Below are 27,979 nucleotides of genomic sequence, written 5' to 3'. Positions count from 1 at the left end.
TGAGATTTTTGCTAAAGTATTAAACTAGGTCCCATTAATATAGTATAAAATAAAGGTTGTTTATTCATAGGTTTACGCTCTTATGTACTCTGAATAAGAAAATTGAAAATTGGAAGATGGTTGATATTTAATCTTGCAGCATCCTTCCCTGATGAAGCCCCGGCAAAGTGAGACGAATCGTTGAATACCAATAAATATTTTTTCTTTCTCACCATCTCGACCATATTTATTCAAGAAAATGAGAATTCTTGAGATTCATTGCCCGTACTTTAAAATGCAATGTTCTGTCAGATAATTTTTTTATTGGCTCAATTAAACATTTCTTGTTCTTGTTAAGCTCATTTTCAGTTTCTTCTTATTTCTGTTGGGACTTAACATTGTATTTTGTTAACGAGTATATTAAAAGCCTCCTTAAATAAAAAAAATCAATGTCGAATGAAGATGTCTTTCGCGTTGGCTATAGTTTAAAATGTATAAGAATAACATTTTCTTAAATTTTAACTTCTTAATGTAAATATTTATGAATATAATAAACAAATAAACTTGTAGTTTAGTAAGTTAGTATTTCTCTATTAATCCTTTGTTAATAATATTTAGCGTATGATATCAACAAAAGGATTTGATGAAATATCCATGCCTTATGTTTGTGTAACTATTTTTTTAGTTCTTCTCATTAAAAAGGCAATAATGTAAATATATTTTTCATTTACAATCAGTTTATGGTGTTGATACGTTATTATATTTGAAAACATGTGGAATTATTTGAGCTGTTTAATGTAAGATTGGCGTAAGTGAAACCTTGAGTTCTTGAGTTATTCAAAACTTTAGGAGAAATTCGATTAATTTTACTAAGGAATAAGTTGAAATGTATATGAGGTATATTCCTCCCTGCTGTGCCAGACCTTCCCGTGTTTGTATAATCACTTTAATTTTCCTATTTATTAACCGTGTCAGGTTTCATTTGAAATCTACATTAGAAGAATTTTGATTTAGATAAAAGTTAACTGTACAATTTTAAATATTTAAACTCAGATTGTTATTACCAAGTTTTATCCTATCCTTACGCAATAGCTGGAACAATAGCTAGCGCCGCACGAGCATGTATTACCTTATTATGTATTCAACACAACCCTGCTTAGCGGCCGTACATTATTACAGCCCTCTTATTTCGCACTTATGAGTATTTATATATTCTAAATGACACAATGGGGATATGTCACAAGGGACCGTCGCCGCTAGATGATGCTTTCACCTAAGCCTGTGATCCCCAGTGATTAACGCATGAGTGTGGGAGGTCCTTGCTTGAGGAGGCGATAAGGAGCGAGCAGATTGAGCGACAATTATCAGGAAAGGATTGGTTGCGGAGTGATTAAGGTAAAGAGCTCTAAAGCTACTGTTACGTTTGCCTTCTCCTCCCTCATTTTGCTAACCACTGGCTATTCCTTTCTGATTGTAGGTCGTAAACTGTCAATGGTTATATATTAAGTTTAATAACAGAACGGTAGGTCTTGCTGTAGGCTACGGTCATGTTTTAATCGATAAATAGGGTTCTTTTGGTGTGTAGCTGGTACTAGTATTAGTGTATGTGGAGAGAAACGAGTCCGACAAGAGTTATAGATTGTTAAAAAAAAAATGGCATTCCTTTAATTGTTATTAATGTAATTAATTTTTTGGTTGATTTCCATCATCATCCACAAACTTGAAGGAGGTATATAATGCAGATTTGTTAGGAGTTTTAGTGACTCTACCCTTCTTATCAACATCTTAAGTATTTTATATTTCATCATGTATCTAACCTTGCCGTCCATCATATTTATCGAATTTTCTTTGGTTTGAATCTTCAGTACACATAGATACAATAGTTCATACAACTATATCCGACAGAGTTTTCTTATTATTAGTATTTCCAGATTGTTCTATCCACGTCAGTCTTTTATTCCATTTCTTCTTCCAGACGTTGCTCTAATTCCATTCCCACCATTATATCCCACTTATTCATTTATCTAATCAGTTCTTCCCAATAATTGTAAGTGGACTTATTCTGAATTTATTACTATTTTTTAGTTTGTGTAGATTCATGTTTTCTACCAATTATTAATTTTAAAAAGCTCTTAATTATAATTTAAGTTGTTTTTATTATTTTATTATTCTGTGATCCTAAAGCACACATTTTTTTAGTGACCTAATTATTTTAAAGACGGTTAAAAACGGGAACAATCTATTAAGTGTATGGTGGTGATGTATGACCAATAATAGATCTTTATATCCTTATCTAACTTGTATTACCATTTTTGTCTGAAGAAACTGTAGTTTGAATGTTCAAAATAATATTTAAGTTAATATAAATAGAGATCCACGAAAACCTTTCAGGATTAATGAAACAATATAAAATTTAAAGCTTTGTTTTACTAATTTTTAAATTAAAGAAGTATTGTCCTTGTTGTTTGAATTCCAAATAACCGAGCTGGTACTAAAAGTAACGCTAAATATCATTAAAAATTAATATAATTAATTAGTTCACAGATATCTTACTTTAAAATCTATAAAAAAGGGTCTATACAATTTTTTTTTTTCAAATGCTGATTATTTAATTTAAAAAAAGAGGGAAATAACAAGAAAAATGTATTTTATAAACTGGTTGCGAAGAAGTGAGTTAGATAATCATTTAGGTTTTTTTTTTTAACTTAATTATATTTGTAAGGTTGGGTTATTACGTGTAGTTGACTTATTTTTGTTGGGACGTAATATTTCATGCTTTATTTGTAAAATCATTTTTTTCACCTTAGCGTACATTACATATTATTTAGTCTTTATTAATTGCACCTATACTATATAATACATATTATTATTATTACGTTATTACTGAGTCATTGAATGGCATCTATCTCATTGCTTCCAGTTAAGCCGATAAGATATTGCGATGTGCTCGCTATGAAGAGATTCAGATCGGTGTCGTGTCTCCCCTCTCCATTGAAACAGATTCACTTGCACGGCTCATTACAGATGCTACACAATTTGCACTTCATAGCCATGTCGTTCGGTAATGTACTAGTTGAATAGGATTTTATGGACTCATAGCTTTCTATGCACATTGTATCTTTTTGAGACTTGAGATTATAGATGTTGGATGGGGGACTATAGTTCGCTGTGTTTATTGAGGCTGTGTTTAATGGCCAATAAAAAATTGAAAACAAATCTGTTATTTTATACTCAAATCTCTTTCTCTTTCTCAAATGCGGCAGAGTATTTACAGTTATTACTATATATCATATGGTATGTATCAGTAGGGCATTATTAGTTGGTTGAAAATTTATTTATCATCGCATTTTTATCATGCATTTATGTTTTGTTTTTTTAAAATACTAGTTTGTTTTCTGTTTAAAAAGACAATTTACAAACTCGTATAAATGTTTAGCCATTGGATTCAATATAAATTATATTACAATTGGATAAACAGTTAATTGAAATACCATCCCCAAATGTCAGACTTGCCCCTAACCCTCTGAGCTACGGACGGCCCAATATAAAAGCTTTGAATTTAGTAAAATATAATAATTTAGGGATAAAGGTTGTGAATAATGATTTTATTACTGAAGTGATCACCTAAGTATAGATCACAGTTAAGGAGGAAAATGAATAGATCGTAAGCAAATAAAAATCGAAATCAATTAGCGAAATTAACCAGTCAAATTGTTATTTTTATTTTAATATTTAGTCGTTAGTAGTGTGAATTGACTACAAAAATTATTATTTTCCAGTTAGTAGTGACTGTAATGGCTGAAAATTTATTGTCAATCAGATTTTATTGTGCAGAAAACAAATATTTATTTAATACATTTGAAATTTTAATGTTGATTTGTATATTGGAATTGTTTTGTACTGAATTTGTTGTTACTTAGTTGAACTTATAGGATCAAGCAACTATTAAAGAATCATAGGCTACGAAAAGAACTCTTCTTCAAAGCATAATCAGTAAGAGTACAATCAATTTTATGACGATAACTAATGAAAAATAAACTCATATTCATCAACTTTTCGTTAATTGTTTATGTCTGAAATAGCTGTATGATGTTTTTATTTATCCCTTTTGAAGAACTTCTCAAGCGAGCCTTTAACCTTGAAACCAACGTTATATCTTGTACCGTTTATTTCAATTGTCATTCTTTTAAAATTATTCCTTTTCTCTCTTTTTCTAATATTTTCAAATCACTTTCATCTAATATTGTCCGAATTCAACGAAGGTTTATGTAGATAATTTTTGAGAAATTTAAAATCTCATAACCTTGAATAAGTTATTGGTAAAATAAGTGCTATAATTAAATTACCAATGACATTAATATTTTACTTATTTTTAAACAAACTTTTGATCGAATTCATGCTTAAAAAGTTAATCGATTTTTATAAACTGTTTGGCTCTATTGCTTCCAGGTGGATAAGATTTCCATTTCCCATTACTGCTCCAATGGTTGAAGGGAATGCATTGCTCCATTTGTCTCAGGAGATGCCCTAGAGCAAAATTAGACTAGTTCTACGGGTCTCGAACTCAATTAGTTGGGGAACCTAACATTTATCTACCGGCTCTGCAAAACTGACTGCCTTATATAGCTCTTTCTCAGCCACTTGGATATAGAAGAAAATAATTCATATTACTTCCTAACGGTGGGTTAGAAAGGTGTGATATATCATTATTTATTATTCTAAACTGTTCGGTTAAAAATATTACAAGACTTTTAAAAATAATTCTGTACCAAATTTAGGAAAACAGTTTTTTAAAGAACTTTCTGTTTGATAGCATTTATTAATATTTCTTAATAAATAATAAATAAATAAAGCAATTAATAAAAAAACAAAATAATAATACTATATATCCGAGTTTAAACATTCATTCACGTGATATTTTGACCAAAAATAGTCAGTTCCTCTATTTCAAGTACTTGTACAACGTTTTGTGATATCGCACTAGTATTTCTAAAGTGTCACAACTCAAAATTCAAGACAACTGACAATGTGACACTCTTGCATATGGAGGGGGAATACCATTAAGGCAGCAAGAGTGACACAAGTCCCCTCTGGCGGACAAGCTCTGAAGCTAGGTTGATACAGTTTTGATGATTCATAAAGATATATTTACCAATTTCTTTCATTGGTCAATCACCGATTTTTGAGTTGTGTCAGTTTAGAAATACTAGTGCGATATTATCCCATATTCATGTGCTATTGTATCCTCATATTTGTCATTTTTATCAATTTCCATTTTTGAAACTTGTCATCTATAAACATATAGTCTAAGAATTATTTATAACTATATTATTTAAATTAATGGCTTTCACTATGTAAATAATGTATTTATAAATAATTTTTAGACTACGTATGAGAAGATTTCCAAGTGGAAATTGAAAAAATAACAAAAATGAGGACACAATAATACATGAAAATTTTTAAGCAAATAAAAGTTTCATTTTTTATCATAATAAATTTTGAAACTAATGTGCATAATAAATATTTATACAAGAGTTGGATTTAAATTTGTTTGTATATATGGAAAAATAAAATTAAACTTAGTTCAAACAACTATTGGAAGTTGAAGTGATATTTTAATTTTTATTGTTTTATTTTACTTCTATTATTTTGTTCTACTTTAGTGTTATGTTATTTAGTGATACGTTACCCATATCATTGATTCTCAGAATCAAAAATGGTCCAATACTTTAGTTATGATTTAGATTTGATTTACAAAGTTAGTCTACTATATACTTCAGCAGCCGTACTAACGGAAGGCGTACAACAGATGAACTGTTTCTACAAAACGTAATAATAATAACAGATGTACAAAAGTGGAAGGATACAGATATAGGAAAGGGGAGTGTTGGGTTTCCGAGAGGGCGGAATGCGACATGGATACAATGACAGACTGGAAAGAGATTAAAACTAACTGGAGCCGAGCTGTGGGACCATTGTCCAGCTGTCGATACGGATTCGCTACAGAAGGGTCTCTTATTCTGTATCCTTTTATAACTGTCAGTGCTCCCGCCGCTCTCAACATCTCCAGGATTAGTGAGAACTGATCTTCGGTAGGTCGGGGGTTCTGAGGTAGCCGAAGATGTTCGGGGGTTCTGGAGTACCCAAAGGTGGTAAGGATGCACAAAGAAGAAAACACGAGGGGTGATTTATCGATGGATCGAAGCTCTTATTACTGATCATATTTCATTTAACAACGGAAGGAAGGTCTTATTCCTTTAGAGAAGTTATATGTTTAACCTCGACGTAGGTTGAAGGATATGGTTATTGCGAGTTACTCAAAAAGGTTCCTATTACATCTTCGGTAAAATGTCATTTTGGTCTCTGCAAATTTCTGAGAACGTTGTGTTTGATGGTTTCAAGATATATAGTAATACCTAATTTACAATTTTTATTTTATTTATTTATTCAGAATAATATAACAAATGTCGTCGAAAAAATAATAATAAAAATATAAATATAAAAAAACAAAACAATAAATGTAAAATAAAATATTATTTTGTACACTTTTATTTATTCGGAAGTTATGGAGGTTTCAGCGGCTTATTAGCTAAATCTAGCCAATTTTGAAATTGTTTCAATTGTTGAAATTAGTAATATTACTAATTATATAATTGAGCTAATATAAAATAAAAAAAATACTGGCAATTTGAGAAAAGTGAATTTGGTTTGTAGGAGTGGGTAGAATTTGGTAAGGGACTATGATAATAACCCAGTTCTAAGTCGGTTGTGACTGATAATTATATATTCTGTTATTGTACGCGTGAGTCAACCCTGTGAGTTTGGTTACTCTCCGTAGTACACCCAGCTGCAGAAAGTGGGTACCCTTAATGAGGAAAAGTTTGGCGGTAATAATAACTAGACCAACAGTTGTGCAAGGAGGTGAATTGGTCAGAACCACACGAAGCCGGTGAACTTTGAGGAAGTACTATTACTATTGTACGTCCTCATAAAGTTTTGTACCCCTGACCCTGCATGGGTTGTTGCGGTTTAATTTAATTTAAATCAGTTGATCACTTTGTATACTTAATTATGATGCCAAACACCTAGTTTTTTCATGGGGGGGAGGGGAGGTAAGGTATATAATTGCACTTAATAATGTAGCAAAAACCAAGATAACAAAATTTACAGAGATCCCTCTTTGTGCTAATGGTGTGCACTGCACCCCACAATATCGCGTCGTATGCACCACCCTTGTGAGGTAAGACTTTTTAATTGTTCCTTTCTCTTGTGTTTATCCCTCTGCTCTTGCTGTCTATAATTAGAGAGGAAGTTCCTTTGAAGTGCGTATGTTTTGGTCGATTTTAGTTTAAGTTAGTATGTAGTATTTTGTTACGTATTATAGTTCTTGTGTTTTACATTTTCATCTAAATCTATCTAATAAAGGTTGAACAGCTACTGTTCAACATTTCGCTTTGAACAGCACACACGAAGCACTGCAGAGTGGGGCCAAACGTCGGATATTAAAATAGTTATAAACTATTTGTTCTTTTTTTGACCGCAACCAGAAGATGGTCAGCTTCTTATAAATATTTTTTTTTAATATTTGTTTCTTCGATTTAAATCAGTATTAAAGAAGAGTAAATATAAAGTCTATAGTTTTTCGATAACAATTTCAGCTCCCAGTGCTTGTTAGAGAGCTATGATATGAGCTATATGGGGATCTCGACTGGTCACTGTAGACATCACAACAAGATTCTAGAACAGTGTGACCCAGCGATTTTTGTCTTTCTCTTTTTCTATTGTCGGCCTCTACTTTCGCCTGTGGTTAATATCTCTATACAAATAGAACCTATGTCAAACATTGTTAAATTTATTATTGTTGCCAGGATCACATTTTCTTTTTGTGAAATATAATTGTTGAAAATAAACGATTTATAATAATAATATAAGTTTAATACCAGTCAGCGAAGAACAAATATAATGCTAAAGACAGCATTAAAACCAGAGTTAAATACTAGCATTAACAACTACTATAAAAAGGAGTGTTAGGAAAATTTTATCATTAAAACTATTACAAATTAATTAAACATAACGGTTAAATCATTTTATGGCACCTATGAAATTACTATGTTAGCCTGTTGTATGAAGATTTTAAATTCTAATTACCCAACTAATTCTCCAAAACATGTAAATCCAGAAACGAAATAAGCTTCCTTAAACCGTCTATCGTTTGTATAGCTTTAATTTATCAATCCTATGAAATTTGTTTTTAAAAGTAGGTCTAGATATGATTTTTTTTGCATTGTTGCATTGCTCTTGTAGAATTGAATTCTATGTATTTGGCAGAGTTGGCTGCTACTTTCCATAATAACAATATATTATTAATTAATAGTATAAATAAATCAAGAATATTAAGATTATTTTTATAGTTAGTGGATTGACTAATCATGTATCATATATAGCTAGAAAATGTCACAAGAACGAGACCTTTTGATTTTTAAACATATTGCGCAAACATTTATTTGATTGCTCCCCAAATTTTTAGTGAGTGAAAATCACTCAATAATGATGAACCTTGTCAAAGCAAGACAACGTACGTAATAAGCAATACTAAAGCTTATGGTAGTGTATCTCTACATAAGATTTATTATCGAAAAAAAACAATAGAAATTATTACTTTTTTGTTATTTACTATAATCCCCCTCAGATCAAATCAGTTAGCTACGTTCTTTTTTTTTTTTTGTCAACTATTTTGGCCGATTATTTTTCGCTTCGTGATTAAGTATTAGGAGCTGTTATCAAAAGTAACTACACTTTTTTCGCGAATGGGAATCCTATAGTAACACACCAGACCTATAGTTAGCACCAAGGCCATAACCCTAAGTCAAGCCAACTTCCAATCTCGGATACCTCACCTTAGGTGGTTCGAACACCAAGGACGTCTTATCGAATGACTAACGGGCATCGAGTGCTGCTGTACCGTTCTTCGACTTGGAAGGCCTCCAGGCTACGTAAGATCGGAGTCTCATTAAATCCCTGGGTACGGATAAGGTCTCGGTCGGACCATTCCGCGAATCGTGGCTTTTCTGCTCCCTCCTCGTTAGTTGGAAGAAATGATGAACCGAATTTTGCCCTTCTGACTCTTTCTTTCCGAAATTGAGGCCGCCTTTGATGTACGCCTTCCAGCCACGCCCTAAGTCTCTCTGTTTTATCTTTAGTGCCATGCCTTCTAAATTGAAAAAAAAAGTTTTGTATTTCTTTGGATAACAAGAATTTTAATGTCTGGACCTTATCAATAGTGACGCATAGCCTGGATAAAATAAGTGGATTGACATAAAAGTTTTCATTTATTTTAATTTTAATATTTTTGCAGTTTAGGAAAGTATTATAGCAGGAAAACTTAAAAAAAAAACCAGAAGGCGGGAATGAGACTAGAAAAAATCATCAATTACATACCTCTCTCTTCCGGACCTCACTTAAACTCAAACCTTTGAACGATTATCATTAAGACAATAAGACATTCCTTCCCTAGACGTCTCGGTTCGCTACTACGGTGGCCATGTTATATCCAGCGCTGGTTACTTAGTTAATATTTTGTAAAGATGCTTGATAAAGAATCTAGTCCAAGAACTTAGAAGTCCATTTCCGTGAATACTAAACTATTATTTTAATTATATCCCCGCTATGTAGTTCAATTGCACCTTGTATAGCCATATAAGTGCCCCATCCAACTTATTTGTATTTAGATCATCGTATTTCTTTTAATATTATTCAAAATGCTTTATTATCTATAGCATTAATGCGTTGTACTTTCCAAATTTTTCATTCCGAAGGAAGAGTGAATTCTTGCTTTAAAAAAAAAAAAATCTTTTTTACACTTTCGGTAAATTATTGTGGGAGCAACTATTTTGTTGAGTCACAACTGTGCTGAGACGATACTCGCAAGTTCCAATGTAATCTTATTTTCTTTGGTTTTATCTGTATTTGGTGTAATAACTAGATATTATATAATAATCTTCATCCTTTTCAAGCATTGCAAAATTATGACAAAATAATAGTAATTTGGTCTAAAAACTATTAAAATTGAATTAATCTAAGACTTAGTACAACTGTGAGATGTTGCTCCTCTAAAATTGCATTATAATATAGTATCTTATGTTCTTTTATTAAATTAAAGTTTTATCGATTATACTTATAAAATATTTAAATTGCCTTAAACTTAGGGAGGGGAAGGCTACGGTCAGAAGAGATTAACACGTATAAGAGCAATATTTTATCTGTGCCGACGTTTCGGCCAAAATTATAGGGCTTCATCAGGGTATAAAACAAAACGAGATAAGAAGCTTAAATAAAAATAGAAACAATATTACAATAAAAATATACAAGATTTTAGATGTATAAATCAACAAGAAAAAAAAATACAAATGGTACTGTGAGAAGGTAATTTAAGTATTAAAAGTATATTTTTTTAAGATGTCTTCTGCTTTTTTTTTTTTTATAATTTTTTTATGAGATTTTATTTTAATAGGTTTTATGATTCACAAACCTTTTTATTTAGTAGCTTATTCTTGTTCCAGGAAAACTTCAAAGGAATTTTGACCGTTTCCTGGCCAACTTTCAAAAAATATTAATTTTACGTTTTATCGATAAATAGTTCTTGGCCAATAGTTTTTACATTCCGTTGTTAAAACATTTTTGGGGTTACTTAACTTGATTGTCGAAAGATACGTAGTGGTGTCGATGTGGCCATCGGACCGATGATGAGACGGCAGCCTACCGAAGGAAAGGAAATCACTCAAAGGACGTGAAAGGTCGCGCTGTATCATGTTTCGGAGCGAGAAGTGAGAACCTGCCGGCAGAAGAGAACTCCTTCCCTTTAAAACCGGTCTGTTACAGTATTAATGAAATATTTTGGTTATAATTCTTTATTATCATTTTTTTTTTTTAGCTTCTAACAAAATTACCTGCTAAACATAAATTACTTTTTTATTTCGTGTTTCTTCTTCGTTTTATTACCTTGATGAAAGATTAGCTACCGTTCCTCCTCAATATATATTTTTTTTTCTGATCTTAAGCTTTATTTATTTCCTGACATTTTTTTTCCTGTGAGATAAGAATTTTAATTACAACTATTACTATACCTTCAGAACATTGATCCCTTAGGTTAAGAACAAATGATAATGTCTACTATATAAAAAGTTGTGGGAAAATCAAACACTTTTGAAACTGCATATATCTTTTATTAATACATTGGATGATATTTCAGACTAATTCTTGTCCATTTTCGAATCCAATTTCTAGTGTTAGACTCGTATTATAAATTTTTGTCATTATAATTGCAGCGGTAACTGGATGGCTTTGTAAATTTTTTTTTTATTTTTTGAATCTTAATTGTGGATGAATGGGGCAGGTTCCTATCTAGCTGTGAGGTACCTAATCTCAAATCCAATTAATAACTGAGATAACCTATACGTACACTTCAAAACATAACAAGCTCCAACATAAAATAATTAAACTTTATTTTCGTTAAATTTGCTATTTATAAAATTAGCCCTTTTTCCACTTACCCGTTCAATTAATATATTTCTGTAGTAATGGTAGTAACATTAATGAATAATCAAATGTATATATTATTTCTAAACATTAAAAATATTTCAATTTTTTTATGAATCTTTCTATGAAATTTTATTTCAGAATACTTACGTACAATGTTTCGGTCAAAAGTTTAAGTCTACCAATAGAATTTTGTAATAATTGTACGAAGAGGGTAAGTGCATTTATAATTTGTAATTGGGGGGGAAGTGAATTTATAATTTAATGAAGTAAAATTTATCGACAATAATACGAGTTTTTTGAATTTCTGAATCACTCAAAACTTTACCATAAAATTGTATCACAAGTTCCCATTTTTTAATAGTTATATATTTGAATTCGGAAATTAAGGCAATAAGGAAAAATAAAAATTTCGGAAATTAAGGGAATAATGACCCCGAAGTGGTTGATGCCTTAAAATAATAATAATAAAAACAATTGAACGAGCAGATACTTGCTTATTTCCAATATAATCTCTACTCTTATTTGTTTATTTTTTTTTTGGTTTCTCTGATTTTCACATTAATGGATTTTTTGACATTATATTTTATTTTTGTTTATTAAGCTTAATATCCGTTTAAAATTTTCAATATTAATTACCCGAATACATCTGAAAAAAATAAATGGTAGGCTTAAGTAGAACCGATATTTCGATAATTCATAATAAGTTAATTTAATGATCTGTTTGTCCCAATCAAGTATTTAAATATGTTTTTACTCAAGGAGTTAATGAATACAAAGATAGAAAATAGTTTTAAAAAAAATTCTCTCCTGAAAATTATGGAAAGTGTGAGAGTGCATCAGTCTTTCAGCTGTCCAAAAGTAGAGCAGTAATACAAAGTGTTTCTGACCAATTGAAAAGCCTTACATAACGACATATGCATAAAAAGTAACCAGAACGGGCGGGTCATCGTTATGTTAGAAAGTACATTTCGCTCTTTGGAGTAGCAGAGGGCTCCCTTAAAAAACAATAAATGCTGGTGTTGAAAACCCCAGCGTGCTGAAAAAGCATTTCCATTGATGGCGTTGGTCGCGAGAGGCTGGAGAAGACGGACACGTTTCCAGGGAGGTCCTACGATTATGGGACATTATGTCCGAGTTGCAGCCAGCCCGCTAAACAAGAGATTATTTCACTACTATCTATTTTTTCGGCTAGCTATTCATAGTCGTGGGACTTTACGTTCTAATGGCCCAAAAGAAAGCTGCGTTTACTGGGCCTATGGAAGATGAGCAGCCATTTTTTATTCATGTCTTTTTTAGTAAGCATTAAGAAAATAACACAATAAAGTTGATTGTAATGGGAAATAAAATAATAATTGAAGCATATCGATTATCAGCTTCACAAATATAATAATCTGATCATTACAGCACTAAGAGTTGGAAACTGTTGGTAAATATCTAATCTGAGTCTGTACAAATATTTTATTATTATTTTTTTTAATAAATAGATCCTTAAACATATACTTGAATGTCGGGCATACAAAAAACAACGAGAAATATAATATAAATGATTTATAAAAAGAAAAGAAAATTCTTAATAAGCATACAATATTTTCCATAGGTCAATTGTTCTTCTATTGAATCTAAACAATCTAACTTCTGGGAAAATTTAATATCCCTCAAACTTCATATATCCTTTATTAATTAATTGGGTGACGTTTAGGACCATTTTTGTCTATTCTCGAAACTTAATTCTTATAATTGTTGTCGATTTTTTGAAAATCTTGTATTCGATAATGTGGTCATGACCCCTTTCTATGGTTAGAATATTTAAAATAATAGTAAACACTATTTTTAAGGGTGTTTAATTTTTCCAGAAGTTAAAACATAACTTCTTTTGATCTCAGTTATTTTTCCGTTTCAAATCTTCTAAAATCTTATTATTTTCAATAACATATACATCACTACCTTATGAGTACGGTTTTTATCAAATGTTTCAGTTTTAAAACATTCTTTTGCAAAATATAAACCTGTTGGTATATGGACTCGTATGGTGTAGGAACTCGTCCAGCTTTACTAATTGCCTACTTCAAGAACCAAGGAGGTTTATATTTCGAAGTATTTTCGTAGCTTTGATTAAGAATGGATCAACTGTTGTGAGCAGCTAGTAGCAATAGTGGTGTAAGTCATACTGTTTTCACCACCCTCCATTTTTATAAAAAAAAAATTATGAGTATTTTTATTAAAAGATTCTGAGTGCTCTTAAATCTTTGAATATGCCTCCGATTGGCTAGTTTCAACGCAGAAAGCTCTTATTGCATGCTAAAACCATAAAGGGCTTTCGCAGAAGTATTGAATATCTCAAAACTCCACTTTCGAACCCAACACGCTTATACCTCGTTCCATTCCATTGGAGCCAGTAGGAAGGCTTCGAGTCCTACTATCTCTTGGGACACATCATTATCGCTAGCCCCGACTTTCCTCCTAGAACTGGATGAACAAAACTACCCCTGAGACCAATAAGATCACCGAAGAGGACGGAGACTGCAAAAAGCGGGTTCGTCGCCCGTTGGTGCAATTAAACGGGTCCTTCATCCCCCGGGTGCCCCGAGGGGTACAAAAACTGCCGTACAATGGTCATACCTAACTGCTAGCTGCTTGCTACGTGCCCGCTCCTACGTGGTGTCGTCTCTTTCTTCCCTGTCTTTTTCAAAAGAGCAACAGTCTGCATCCCTCCCCGCTTCATCTTATTATTCATTTCTTCTTTCCAAGAACGAGGAGGAATTCCCAATGTGGAAATCCGAACAATCGATTATATCAATCCGAGATATGAGAATGTCCATGTCGGTTAAAATATTAAAAACAAGTTGACCAGAATAGGAATGGCATTTATAAAACTCAGTTGGTTTTAGGATATCTTATTAGGTCAGAGCAATCGGAGAACAAAGAATATATAATTCCAGGTGTTTAAAAAATACAATTCGCTTTGGGTCTAGGCCCAGAAAGAGAATGTGGAGTTGCTAATCATTTTAATATCTTCGATTAAGTGTTTATATGATAGATGATGCAAAATGTATGAAACATTTAACCTTTTTCATATAGTAACGTCTGACGTAAGGCATTAATTTCTGGATGGCTTAGAATAAAAACTTCCTATTTAAAAAAAATATATAAAATTTAAATAACCATTATACATTATTAGATGGATAATCTAGTAGAGCCAACAAGAAAAAACTCTTATCTCAAATACTTGAATGTCCAAAAAAATATTACGCGTGCTGTACTCTGTCGATGACGAATCAAGGCTAGCTTCTTTCTCAGGAGCCAGATTGAGTGTGTGAAGCACGGCAGATTTTTTTTAGATTGTTCTATTAATACTCTGCTTTTGATTTGGACTATTGTAAAGATTTTTAATATCTGTTTATTTAAAAAAAGAAAAAGATTAAATTAATTAAATGTAGTGAATGAAATTAGTCTTCCTTATTTTAATTTACTTTATTTAATTCATCATAAACGACCTTTCGGATTTAATTAATAATAAATTGATGGGTATCTTTGATATTTAACTACTGCATTCTGATTATATTATTTTATTTTTGTTTAAATTTCATTTTCTAAATCTTGTATATAAATTTATTGTTCTTTTATTTAATTAGTTTTTAATAATATTGGTCTATTTTTTTTTACACATATATTAATAATTTTGTTAGTATTATTGTTAGCATTTAATGTTTGTTCTCCTCTTGCTTTAGTTTAGTCTTTATATATGGTTTGAATGATCACTAAGAACACTATTACTTGTTGCCCTCTTTATGGTAGCTTTTATTATCATTATTCAATAAAAACTAAAATTTAAAGACTGCATTGGCAATGTCAACTTTTTAAAATGATCTGATACCTTGGAGTAGAAAGCTTTAAGTTTATTATTGATCCTATAATAATAATCACTTATATTTATTTATTATTTTTACCCATTATTCTGAAATTGCATATAAGAATTTTGGGGAATGAATAATGCTATAATATTTCAGTATATTTTAGGTTTTTCCTGCATTTTTAAAAATATTAAAATCGATAATACAATGCTGATTAAATTATATCAGCTTTATTCGTTTTCAAATTTATTGTCAGAGTATTAACCTAATATTCTGATAACAATATTAAACTAAAACTGTTGAAATATTTTTTTTTGTTTATTTAGTGTAATTTATGACTGTACAAAAAATACAATAAGTACATATGTGGAATATTTGTGTTTTTAAACACTTGAAAATTGTGGGAAGGAACCACCAGACGTCTCTGAGGATTATCAGGGATTTGTATGGAAGAGAGATTAAGAACTAATGGGTTGGGATGGGTAACGAGTTTGGAATAAAAAGACACATATATATTTTGGGCACAATCTACAACGAAAGGGATGTTAAAGTCCTTGTGGATGAGTTTATTTATGACCTAATCAGGAGCATCAAGGATTTTACGGAGGATTTTGAAGTGTAAGGATTGGATGCCGGATGAATTTGATGCTTCCCTGGAGCCCCAGAGCTCAATTACGTATGTCCAAATTGGTCTGATTATCGTAGTATATAATAATTTTTAGTAGTAAATGAGAAGTTTAGAGCGTTTGTCAAGATGGTGTTGTAGCAATCGAAATCTACGAGCAGTTTCTTTTCGTTTCAGTCTTGTATGGGGAGGAGCAATAATATAAAAATTATATAATTATTATTATATATTACAAATTATGAATATTAAATCAGACTACATTAACTTTTTTTCTAGTTTATAAGACTCAGTAGAATTGTGAATGAAAGGAGGTGGATGCGGTGGCTGTTGCATCTGCTTAATATTCTATGGCCTCTGATTTTGGATTCCATAACCGCGTCGTGGCTTGAATACATTAGGGAACGTCCTTTATGGCTCCGGTCCACCAACTTTATAGGTTGGGATTAATAATTGAGTTTTCAGATTAGGGTTGCAGATTCAATCGTGAACCTCGGTCTGTTTATTAATACATGCACTGTTGATTTAGCATTCGTGTATGTCAACTGAAAGGTCAATCAAAATCGTGAGCCAAGTCAGTAAATTGGTTAAATGGAACGTAATATTTTACTATACGTTTTGTGAAAACATTTTTGTACTAAAATATTATATACGTCGGTGAAATATACATAAAACACACAGGTGATTAAAACTGATTGGTTCATATACTCAAATTAAATGTTCTCATTAATGAGAATCCGAATTTGTAAATATGCTATAAAAAATCATTCCTTTTAATTTGCATTTTTATTTTACCTTTATTATAATAATACGACATTTTTTCAAAGAATAAAATTTTTAATATTTTTGTTTATATTTTTTTTAAAATATAAATTTTGTAATTTTTTTTCGATCCCCACCACTGTTTTTTTTTTTAAGTTTAGCACGATTTTTATTTTTATCGAGGCCTAATGTATTTCTCTGCATAATTTTTCGTTTTATTTCAAAGTTCCGCCAATTTATATCTTTCATCTTACTTATTTTTGGTTATATCCTAGAATAGATAATAAATTTCTGTTATGCTTTACTAGCGGCATGTCGGTAGACTGGGATTTCTTTCTCTATTGTTGTACCTCAGTAGACTATTTAAAGCTAGTAGGATTGTCAAGAAGTAATCACAATGGACGTTACGATCTATGGAATTCTTACGTGAAATAGAAAATTAAGCAATTTATTAATTTTTTTTGCCAGATGTCCCAGCTTGCAAGAAAAGCAGGAATGTGATTTGCCATACAATAAATAAATTAGCTAAAAAAAATATTTGAAAACATTAAATTCTTAAGAAATATTGTTATTACATTAAACATTATTTTTAAATAGGTCAAAATTACCTGATTCTTATGTTCGTACAATTTTTTTTAGGAAGATTACAGTCATCCCTAATGTTGTATTTATGATATTTGTGAAATTATAAACAGGGGGGGGGCCTTAAAGGTGAAATTAAAGGGCCACAAACAGTTTGAAGCATTCTTGAGCGTTGAGCTACCTGTAGAGGAAATATCGTGGGAAATATAAGTAGAACTTAGGCCTACAATGCTCGTTTTAATAAAAACAAATTTTCCTCTTACAAACCTTAATGTTCACAATTCATCATGAAATTTTTTATTAAATTTAGGTTTCAGGTTGTTTACTTTCTACTGTTTGAAGTTTAAGAATTTTAAAGATTTAATTAATAAAATAAAATACATTAAATATATATTAAATAAAAGAATATATATGTTTTCCTAACGAAATGCATATTATACTGCATCCAGGTACAGGAATGAGTAAAAACTAGATAAAAAATATATCTTTTTTAATAAATATTTTAGGATTGTCCGAAAAATTAACCATTATTGTCTTATCTTTTAAGGATTTTGATCTCAGAATTTTAAGAAATAGCTCTTCACATACTTTCAATGTCTGGACAGGCCAATAAAAAAAATTGCTAAATTTTATTCCCACATGAAAAAACAGTGAAATTTCTGGAAATGAAATAGTGTATTAAAATTTTATTAATAATACTCAGGCGTTACTTCTTATGGTGCAAGACAGAAAATATTAGTTCCAGAATAATTATGATAATTATTATTAGTAGAGAACTGCCATTACCTAAATCAATTCTAGAAGGAAAATATTTTATATTATAACAGGAGAATCTCTTTGCTTCTACTCTCCTATCACAATATACAAATTTTCCTGCTATAATTAACCAGCGTTGCCCACACCCACCATCCCTACACCACTTCTGTTTCATAGTGCATCACAAAATCAATTTACCCTATATAATTTTTATTTTCTTAAATTGTAGAAGTCGGTAAAAAAAATATAAAAAAACAAAATAACATTAAATTGACTAGACGTAATCTATCCGCAGTAGATAGAAGACGCCAGTAGAACCGGTTGTTCCTGAGAAAAAAAGTATGGGAAAAAAGTATTTATGTTATTTTCTCATGATAAATTATGTTCATTATGGACCCTACTGTTAGTTAATTACCCGTTGTAAGTTATTCATGGTACAGGGGTTTTAATAAATATTATTTTTATCATTATTACTGCTAACGGTTATAAAATTACCCATAATCCTTCGGAATGGCCTGTTGGCAACGTAAACTTTATTAATTAATGTAATATGGTATATAATTTATACTGGTCCGTTTAAACGGGATATATTAAAGTAAAATCAATGAAATTAAAGTAAAATAATAGTAGAATATCTATTAGCACTGATTCAGATTATTTATTAACATTTATATTGTGGCACTAAGCACTACAATTTTGAAATGTTCAATAACTATACACATAATTAATTTCTGTTTTAATTTATAACTGGTTCCTTCTAAAACCAATGTCTAGTGTCTCAGGAACTAAAACCAAAATTAAATTAATAAAAAAAATATTGATCGAATCTAATAAAAATATATTTTATAGTATTATTATTTTCATAAATAATTCCTTAAAATTGCGTCGTTGAGTAAATTAATGAATTTACCTATTACCGACAAATATTTAGAATAATTAAAAGTTTTTGATAAAATATATTTTAAAAATGATTTCCAGGTACTTTTTAATTTTACTATAATTTTGTTATTATTGACGTGTATAATCATCAGTTTCATATCGTGTTCTAGTTCATAGAAAGTTGAAAATGAAAGTTTATTTGTTTTATTTATTTTTGAATTTTTTTATGAATTCTAACTTGAACAGCAATTATTTCAATTTAAAACTTCGTCTTATTGAGAGTTGTTGGTAACAAATTCACTACCCTTCTCATCAAAAAAATAAAATATAAAATACGTACGTTTTTTGTTTGTCGGAAGAAAATTCGAAGATCTTATTGGACTCTTTCCTGCAAAAAAAAAAATTATATTATAGTATTTTTAAGACTTAAAAATAAGTTTTTTTTTATGCACAAAATTAATAATAACTATTGTAATAAAATACTGCTTATAATAATAAATATGTACATACAATAATTTGTCAATAAAAGTGGACAGTGCTGTGAAAGTATTTTGTATTATTTGTACTTTTATTATAGAATATTGCATTTATAAAATACACTTAGGATGTATTTTATTATAGAAACAATTCTAACCGCCGGCAGCCGGTTGATTTTTTTTTTTTTTTTTTTTTTAATATTGATTTATTTATAGTGAAATTTATATGAAATCCTAATATGTAATAATACTATTAATAATGTAAAAATATTCTTTGATTCCGCATTTATATGAATTTGTGTTTTATCAGCTTTATTGATCATATTTAACAAAACAATAAAACTTAACTAACCCTAATGTCCATTATCGTTTTTAGAAATAAATTACATTCCTTGCTTTAAATTCATTAATAATGCCTTACATTATTTTTCTCCTTTTCTTCATTTCCGTAGTTTTATTTATGAACATCATCAAGGTGCCATTTTCCCAGTCTCTAATGACTTCCTTCCATCATAGAGAACTTTTTGCTCTACCAAAAGCAAAACAAAGTAATTTTATGAGTGAGGTGTTTCAGAGCTATTAACATACCTCCTCCCAGCCGGAGCGTGTAGCTTGGCGAATATGGACTTCCCGAAATAATTTAAGTTGGTCTAGTCGTGAATGTTTAAAATTTTTATAAACTCCCTATTTTTTATTTGCATTAAATTTACAATTATTTAGGAAATTAGTTTTCGAGTATCGCTTCTGTTGTGGAGGTGAGACTTGTATTATTGTTTAATAATTTTGAATATTTGAGAAAACCATGGGCGATCTAAACTGCTAAATATATTAGATTAATTAATCAAAATTGGATTTTTTTTGTTTAGTATTGCTCTTTATAAAACAGAGTTCAGCTCTATTGCGTGCCTGAATTAGGGTTGAGAAGGGATATTATCTTTCACCTTACGAATCTATGTTTAATGTAGTGTGAATGTTGAGAATTATTACATGAATCTTCCTCGTAATAAAAATCAATGTCAAAACTATATGCAGTATTTAGCGTATCATATCGTTGTTTCTGAACATCACATCGAATGGATACATTTGATTTATGTTACACATGAGGTTTTCAGTTTACTCAAGTTCGTTGTGACTGGTTTAAAATAAAATTTAAAAAATAAATAAATAATAAGATTTTGCCATCAGATTCTCAAAATTGTAGAAGTACGAAAAGAGAAAAAATTTAGAGCATTACACCTGTAGTGTCCTGTGATTAACTATAGTGTCTGTATATATAGCCACTATAGATATAGTGTCTGTATCTATAGTCACTGTATCTATAGTGTCCTAAAGATTACAGAAATCGTTGGCTCACTTCACAGTGGTGCTGAGTACATTTCCACCAAATCTAAAAAAAAATACAAATAAATGTTTTTTCTTATAGGAAATTTATAACTTTTCTTTTTTTTTTTTTAACTGTACAGATTTAGGTATAAAATCTGATGGTGTTTAAATTAGAAAATAATTGAAAAGTTGTAATTTTCCTAACAGAGTGAACCTTTAATTGTATTGTTTGTGTAGTTAGTGGAAATTTACTTCACACCACTGTGAAGTATGTATATTATCTATATGTTCTGCATATCTACAAAAATTATTAAAAGTTATATATTTATTCATTTGCTCTAAAATCACATCCATACTTAGCGTCAATTAAATTAGGGAAGATTTTCCACAAACCAGTTTAGTTTATGGTTTATTGTTGCACTGGTATAAAAATGTTTAAAGTCCGATCTAGATATGATCCTAGGGAAAGCATGACTGATATAATATATTTTAAAGACGGTTATAAAAATATCTCTTAAGAAGAAGGAAATGGTCCCTTTCCAGTAGTCGAGTTTCATTTCCTTTTATCCTAAACGGACCCCCAAGGGAGCGGTCCCAGAAGCAGTAAGTAGGCTATTTAAGACGTGTTCTACTCATCCCACTTACAAGTAGCCGCATATGTTGTCCGCCGAAAAAAATAAGGGCGGACTGTTAGGAGTGAGATTGTTTTTTGTGTGGTTGTGACTTTTTATCGAAACCTCCTATGTACCGTTCCTCGTTGGGCCCGCCAAAGCTATGGAATCCAAGGAGTTGCACTCTCCCTGGTCCCACGGTGTACTATCCCAGCGGCAGGGGTACCGCTTTTCTTATGCACGGTTTGGTGACTATGGTCGATGTACAAATTGTTACCACGAGAAAGTAGCATTGTATATATAGGTATTGCTGTGAATATATATTCACGTATGCAAATATTGGGTTGTAACATAATATTGCATTATCTCATGAATCTGAATTTATACTTCGATTCAATTTTTCACTTTTACTTCCTCAACTGACTCCGGTATAGAAAGAAAACAACTGAAGGGTTTGAAGGTAGAATGTGACAAGCCTCAATTAAAAAGACAATCTGAATTTTTGTTTGCGATATGCTCGTTTGTTTCTCAATAAAATTAGTTGTCTTGATTTTATTTAATTTAAATAAATGCTTCTATTTCATCTCTTTCTGTTTCTAAACAAGATATATATAAGGTACCTGTTGTTGAAGAACAATTATATGTGGAAGCCTTTTTACAACAATTTAGATCATAACTTAAAAATATGTTTTTATAATTTGTGAATGTATGAATATATTTTTATAATAAGTTACTTTTTTATTGTATATTGTATATTGTATATACTACTTGTTATTTTTTTTTTTATGTATATTTTTATATCTATCTGTCACTTCTTTTATCAGTAATCTTACATATATATTAGGAGTTTATATTCTATTTATTTAAAATGAATATTAGTTTTATTTTGTATTTTATGTGTGTTTAATTTATGTTGAAGAGGGGAATAATAAAGGAAAAAAAAAGAGGAAAGTCACATTGGATTGAAAGAGAAAATATGAAAATAAAATTAGAAAATATGAAATAGAATAATAATAATAAAAATAGAAAATAAAAAGAATAGAAAAGGAAGAAATAAAAAAAAAAAAAGAGGGATTAACAAAAAAAAAGTATAGATAGAAGGAAAAAAATAACTAAAAAGAATAAAAATATAAAAGAACCAAAGCGATGAAACAAAAAACTCATGTTCTATTATTATATATTGTCTACTTTTTATGCCTATAGTATTGTAAGATTTAAAACAAATTGTCTGATTAGATTATAATAACTATGCTGTGTAGCTAGCGACCCAATGAACTTGGCCAGCACATCTTAGTTGTTTTTAAATTAACTTTTCCTCTTTCTCTATCTATCTAGGGTTTTATTTAAATTAATACGTATTGATCAATTTATTCAATACGAGACAACTCATAAGGAATTTACACATTACTTTAGTAGTTAGTTTAAACCATTTGATAATAATCAGCCTGCATTCCCTTATAATCAATCATATTTTAGTTGAATCTTTACACATTATCATAGATAAATGGAACACTGTTTTAGTCTTCATAACTACTTCTTTATTCAAGTACCTGCTCAGTTATTATTTTATTTATTTATTATTTTTTTATGAGGCTGAGTGGTACTATTACAAACCCGATTTATTTTTGCGAAATAATTAAATTACTGTATATCGTTGAAAAGTCAAAGATTTTAGAATAAAAAAATCAATATAGAAAGTTTTAATAGATAATCGAGAATGATATGAAACGCCTAAATAAAATGTCCCATCATGATTCACTTTGCGGGTTCGTGTAGACTGTACGTTTTCCTTTTTGCCAGTCTGATAAATGTTTTGTGTCACCATTGTATTTTTTTTTTTTAAGACCCTGATAGTTGAGTATAAACGTTAATAATTTTATATTTCTGCCATACTTTTGCAAAAAAAAAAAAAATTGGAATTTCATAATATTTCATCGAGAAATATTAATAAAAATACTTTTCTAAAAACAGTTGAAATTTTAGTCGGACGGTTTTCGTCCAAAAGGTTTCGAAAATTAGCAGGGAAAGGATTGTCAGAGCGAATAATATAAAAATGTCTGTTCTGAAACGAACTATGATTAATTTAAACTTTTATTTATTTAGTATTTTTTTATGAGGCTGAGTGGTACTATTACAAACCCGATTTATTTTTGGGAAATAATTAAACATTTCATATTGTTATTGGTAATGAAAAGTTGTTAAATATAATTTAGGATTTGATGAATAACTTGAAAAGATGGGAGGAAAACTATTTTTTCCTAGTCGAAAAAACATTTCCGGAATACGGAAGAGAAATAAGCTTATTGTACTTTATGTCGTTGAAAAGTCAAAGATTGTAGAATAAAAAATTCAATTCCTCTTTGCCAATCTCATAAATGTTTTGCGTCACCATTGTATTTTTTTTTATGAGCCTGATAGTTGAGTATAAACGTTAATAATTTTATATTTCTGCCATACTTTTGCAAAAGAAAAAATTTGGAATTCCATATTTCGTCGAGAAATATAAATAAAAATACTTTTCTGAAAACAGTTGAAATTTGAGCCGGACGGTTTTTCGACTAAAATGTTTCGAAAATTAGCACGGGAAAGGATTGTCAGAGCGAATAATATAAAAATACCTGTTCTGAAACGAACTAGGATTAATTCAAACTCTAAGTTGTATGCTGTTTGAAAGATTGGATGGTGCGGGCATGATTTATTTAGAGATGATTGTTTGCTTGGATTAATACAAAGTAACTAGTTTAATGTTATTCAAAGAGCTATCATTAGCATTGTCCGTGATTGATAATATAATGATGAGTACTTTGATCCTCCAACGAAACGAATCGGATGATCGCAAAGAAGAACCTTAAGAGTATAATTCCCACACGTACAAAACGCTGTCGAATCTCTTTTCCCCACTATGAAGAAAAGAGCACATTACCGATTTGCCAGAGCCGGCAGACCTTGCTATCTGATGCCCACTACAAGGTCCATCGCATGATGCTATATGCCAATCAGGCAGAGCTCTTTCCCTCAAGGGCTCTTTAAAGCAATGAACGGTGCTCCGTGCCTTGTAGCCCAGTCCCAATGAATAAATTTCCTTCATTCCGTTAGGTCCCGAGGTTTTATCCCAGGCAAGCTATCAACGTGCGATCATCGCAACGCGGACGGCTTCGGTTCGTTCTAATACGACGTCCAAGCGGATCTATCATATTCTATCGCAGGGGAAGGAATATTGCTGCATCACGCGGAAAATTTGACAGGGAGTAATTTATAGCGGTAATGAGCTGTCGTGAAAAAGCAATTTATCTAAACTTAATTGAATTCTTGAGTTATTAAAACATTTTTTTGCAACGGAAGACTAATAAACTCAAACAAGTATTAAATACCAACAAGACTAACCGTTTAGTAACAGCGTGTCTATGCACTTGCCAATTACACAAACCATTGCCAAGGTATTTCTCTCTAGGTTGAAATAATGCTGTAAGACTAAATCAGTGTTGCTACAATTGATGGTAAAACCTATTTAAAATAAGACAGCTCAAGTTCCATTCTGAAATTCCTTATAGGTGAAGGATTCTTGTAAAAGAGTATATTGTTTTTGAATCATTGTAGTAAATTTTAGTGTAGCAGCTAGCTTCTTATTTTGAAAGAAGCTAATTGATCTTTATTTTTTTTTTCTATTACGAAGATAAAAGAAAACCACAAAATGAAAGTAATCATTGGTAACATAATTCACATACAATATCCTAAAAAAAAGGAATGGTTTTTGTACACCTGTGGCTTAGAGCAACAACAATTATCACATATGACATAATTATCACATGTAATAAGTCAAAGATCAAACTGATATATGCAAAAACGTATGAATTGGTTCTCGAGTATTATTGTATATTATTTTCGAAGGTTAGGAAGTTAAAGTATCCCTCCTACATGCTATAAAGTACTCATTTATACGAGCATTACATTTCACACATGCTCTTAAACCTCTAAATGTTTCAAACTTGACTCGATTTTTGCTGTACATCTTAAAGGCATATGACCTATCTTTATGGTCTTCAGCGTTATTTTTGAGGTAACTTTCACCTGTTCTCTAGAACACCAAACCGAAATTTCCACTGGGAAAAGGTAATTTGTTCTATGGATTGTGGTTGACTATGGCGTGAATGAACTACAAAGTGACAATAACTTTATAAAATGCTAAAAACGCCATTAGGACTTGAATCGAAAAAAAAAAAAGAGATAAAAATTGAAATTAACAGCAGGAATAAAAGAAGTGTAACAAATGTTCAATTGCTAAAACTATACTTAATCAAATAAGGATCTGGATTCAAATCCGGATGTATTAGATAATTATTTATTCTGTTACTGTATCCATCAGTCAACCTTGTGAATTCGGGCGCCCTCCGAAGTCCACCCAACCTCATAAAGTTGGTACCCTTAGTTAAGGAAAAATTGGGTTGTCGTGCGTGATTCTGACTAAATCACCTCCTTTCGCAACCGTTGGTCTAGTAGCATTACTTCCCTTTATAGTACTGAACTCCTAAATCTTCAGGAGTTGTAGCAGTAAATACAAATAAAGTTTAATTGAATTTCATTTGTTAATACTATTTCAAAAATTTTCTTTTTTTTTTGAAACAAAAAAAGTTTCTATATGATAGTAATAGTTTTTAATAAAATTACCCATATGTTTGCGACATATTTAAGCCGAATCATAATGGATACTTTTATGATAATCGTAAATTGTCTGATATGTGGTAAAGCCTTTAATACCTCTTCCAATTTTTTTCAGAGTTTTATAAAAAATTACTAATACCCTTCTAACAATAACCAAATAGAACAATTTTGGCTGAAAAGCCTATATAACTGTTGATTTTTCATACCGCAACAAGCTTGTCTTAATACTTATTTCTGAAAACTTTCAGTTTTCTAAGCTATAAATTTAAATATTGCTGCTCCTAGCTATAGATATGCCACATTATTTAAACACAACGATGTAGAATCGTTATTGGCGTCGCCTCGTACCAGTTGTTTTCATTTTGATTACGCCATAACCATAACCTTCGACGTCACGACAGCATGGTTTTGAACTGCAAATGATACTAGCTTAGTCATGGTTAAATTGCTTCTAATGACAGACGTTTTATATTCTAGCAATATAACACCCACTATAATATATGAGGGATATAAATTATCGAAATCAATCATAACTACAGTGACAATACATTTTACACTCTAAGAATATTTATTTATTCTTATGTACTGAATATAACTATTTCAAGTTTAAAAGTCACCCTTTTAAATGAAGTAAATCAACAAAGACCGTTCACCTTCTCATAATGCTCTAGCTAAATTCATAGCTCAGATCTCGATAATTAGCTCTATTTTTGAAGAATTTTAATAGCGAAGAGGCATTTGTACAGTTACTAAAACTAAAAAGTGTTCCAATAGCGTTCTATGAAGGATGTAACATAATGAGGGAAAAGAGTGCAAAAATTATGATCTACCGAATTCGATTGAAGGTAGAAAGAAATTTAATCATGGAGAGGAAATTAGAAAATATAAGCGAACAGCGATTCTTTTTAGTTATTATTTGCTTAAATTCTTGGGAAAACACACCAGGAGAAACTGAGTTATTTGGACATGGGGCAAAACGTGAAATTCCGCCGAGAACTAGAATTCCAAATTTTGGGTAATGTATTTCATAAAAAAAATAAAAATGAGAGTAAACTGATGTATTTATAATTGAGGCATTGTTCACTGAGAACTATCAAAGCCATTTTAAAATTTATTTATCAACAGTTTTGTTAGCAGATTAGCAGGTAGTAAAAGGATTTATTTTTAGTAATAGTCCTGTACTGTAAAAATATATTCAAAATTTGAAAATGCGCTTGGTTGTTTTTGAACTGTAAGGTAATATAAAGTACTTAATAAGTCAAATTGATCAATTAAATTGATGTTAATAATTTTCAATTGCTAAAACCTGTCATTAGTTAAGTAGGGGATATAGCGATGGCTTGTGAGACCGACCGTCCCGCTATAACGGTCTCGCCATTTAACATTATGTCCAAGCACCTGTTCAACTGTTATTTTGATTTCAACTATACATTAGTTATAATTTATTTTAGTGATATGTTTACTTATGAATATGTAGTAATTATGTGATAGTTTTCAGCAGCGTTATATTATTTCTGTCTACTAAACGGATTATTCTGGCAGATGCACTTACAAAGGATGCAGACTTTAGGAAATATAATTGTTACCCGTTGTTCGGTTGGTATTTTTTCGTTATTATTTAGTAAATTATCAATGATTCATAATTAGTTAGTAAATATGTAATAATAACAGGTTTCTAATTGTGCATTGAATCGCAAGATTGGAAGAGTCTATTTTCCTTTTTTTTCCACGAACAAAACTAATTATTCATTTTTTTTCTAAGTTTTATTTTATTTAAGAGAATTTCTAAAACCTGCCACAAATTAAGGGAATTATGTATTAGTACTCAAATATTCATTCACACATTATATATAGAAATTAAAGAAGAAAAAGAAAAAATGTAAACAATAGCTGTAGTGAATTAAAATAAATAAAAATTAAATTGAAAAAAAAAAATACAAT

The 27,979-nt window shown here is 30.4% G+C and overlaps 2 protein-coding genes across 2 annotated transcripts in view; one reads left to right on the top strand and one right to left on the bottom strand.

Moving 5' to 3' along the window:
• Positions 1-27,979, top strand: part of Atg16 (Autophagy-related 16) — a 556,547-nt gene that overhangs the window by 158,571 nt on the left and 369,997 nt on the right. The window lies entirely within an intron of this gene.
• The window catches only part of neo (neyo), a 213,812-nt gene that overhangs the window by 130,935 nt on the left and 54,898 nt on the right, over positions 1-27,979 (bottom strand). Inside the window, exon 2 of the mRNA XM_014417416.2 lies at positions 19,310-19,357. The gene's annotated coding sequence lies outside the window, so the exon portion shown is untranslated. The remainder of the gene's footprint in view (positions 1-19,309; positions 19,358-27,979) is intronic.

This window comes from Halyomorpha halys, unplaced genomic scaffold (genome assembly GCF_000696795.3).
Source record: "Halyomorpha halys isolate HHAL.00 unplaced genomic scaffold, Hhal_1.1 Scaffold157.1, whole genome shotgun sequence".
Taxonomy (NCBI): domain Eukaryota; kingdom Metazoa; phylum Arthropoda; class Insecta; order Hemiptera; family Pentatomidae; genus Halyomorpha; species Halyomorpha halys.
This window is presented reverse-complemented; position numbering and strand designations above follow the sequence as displayed.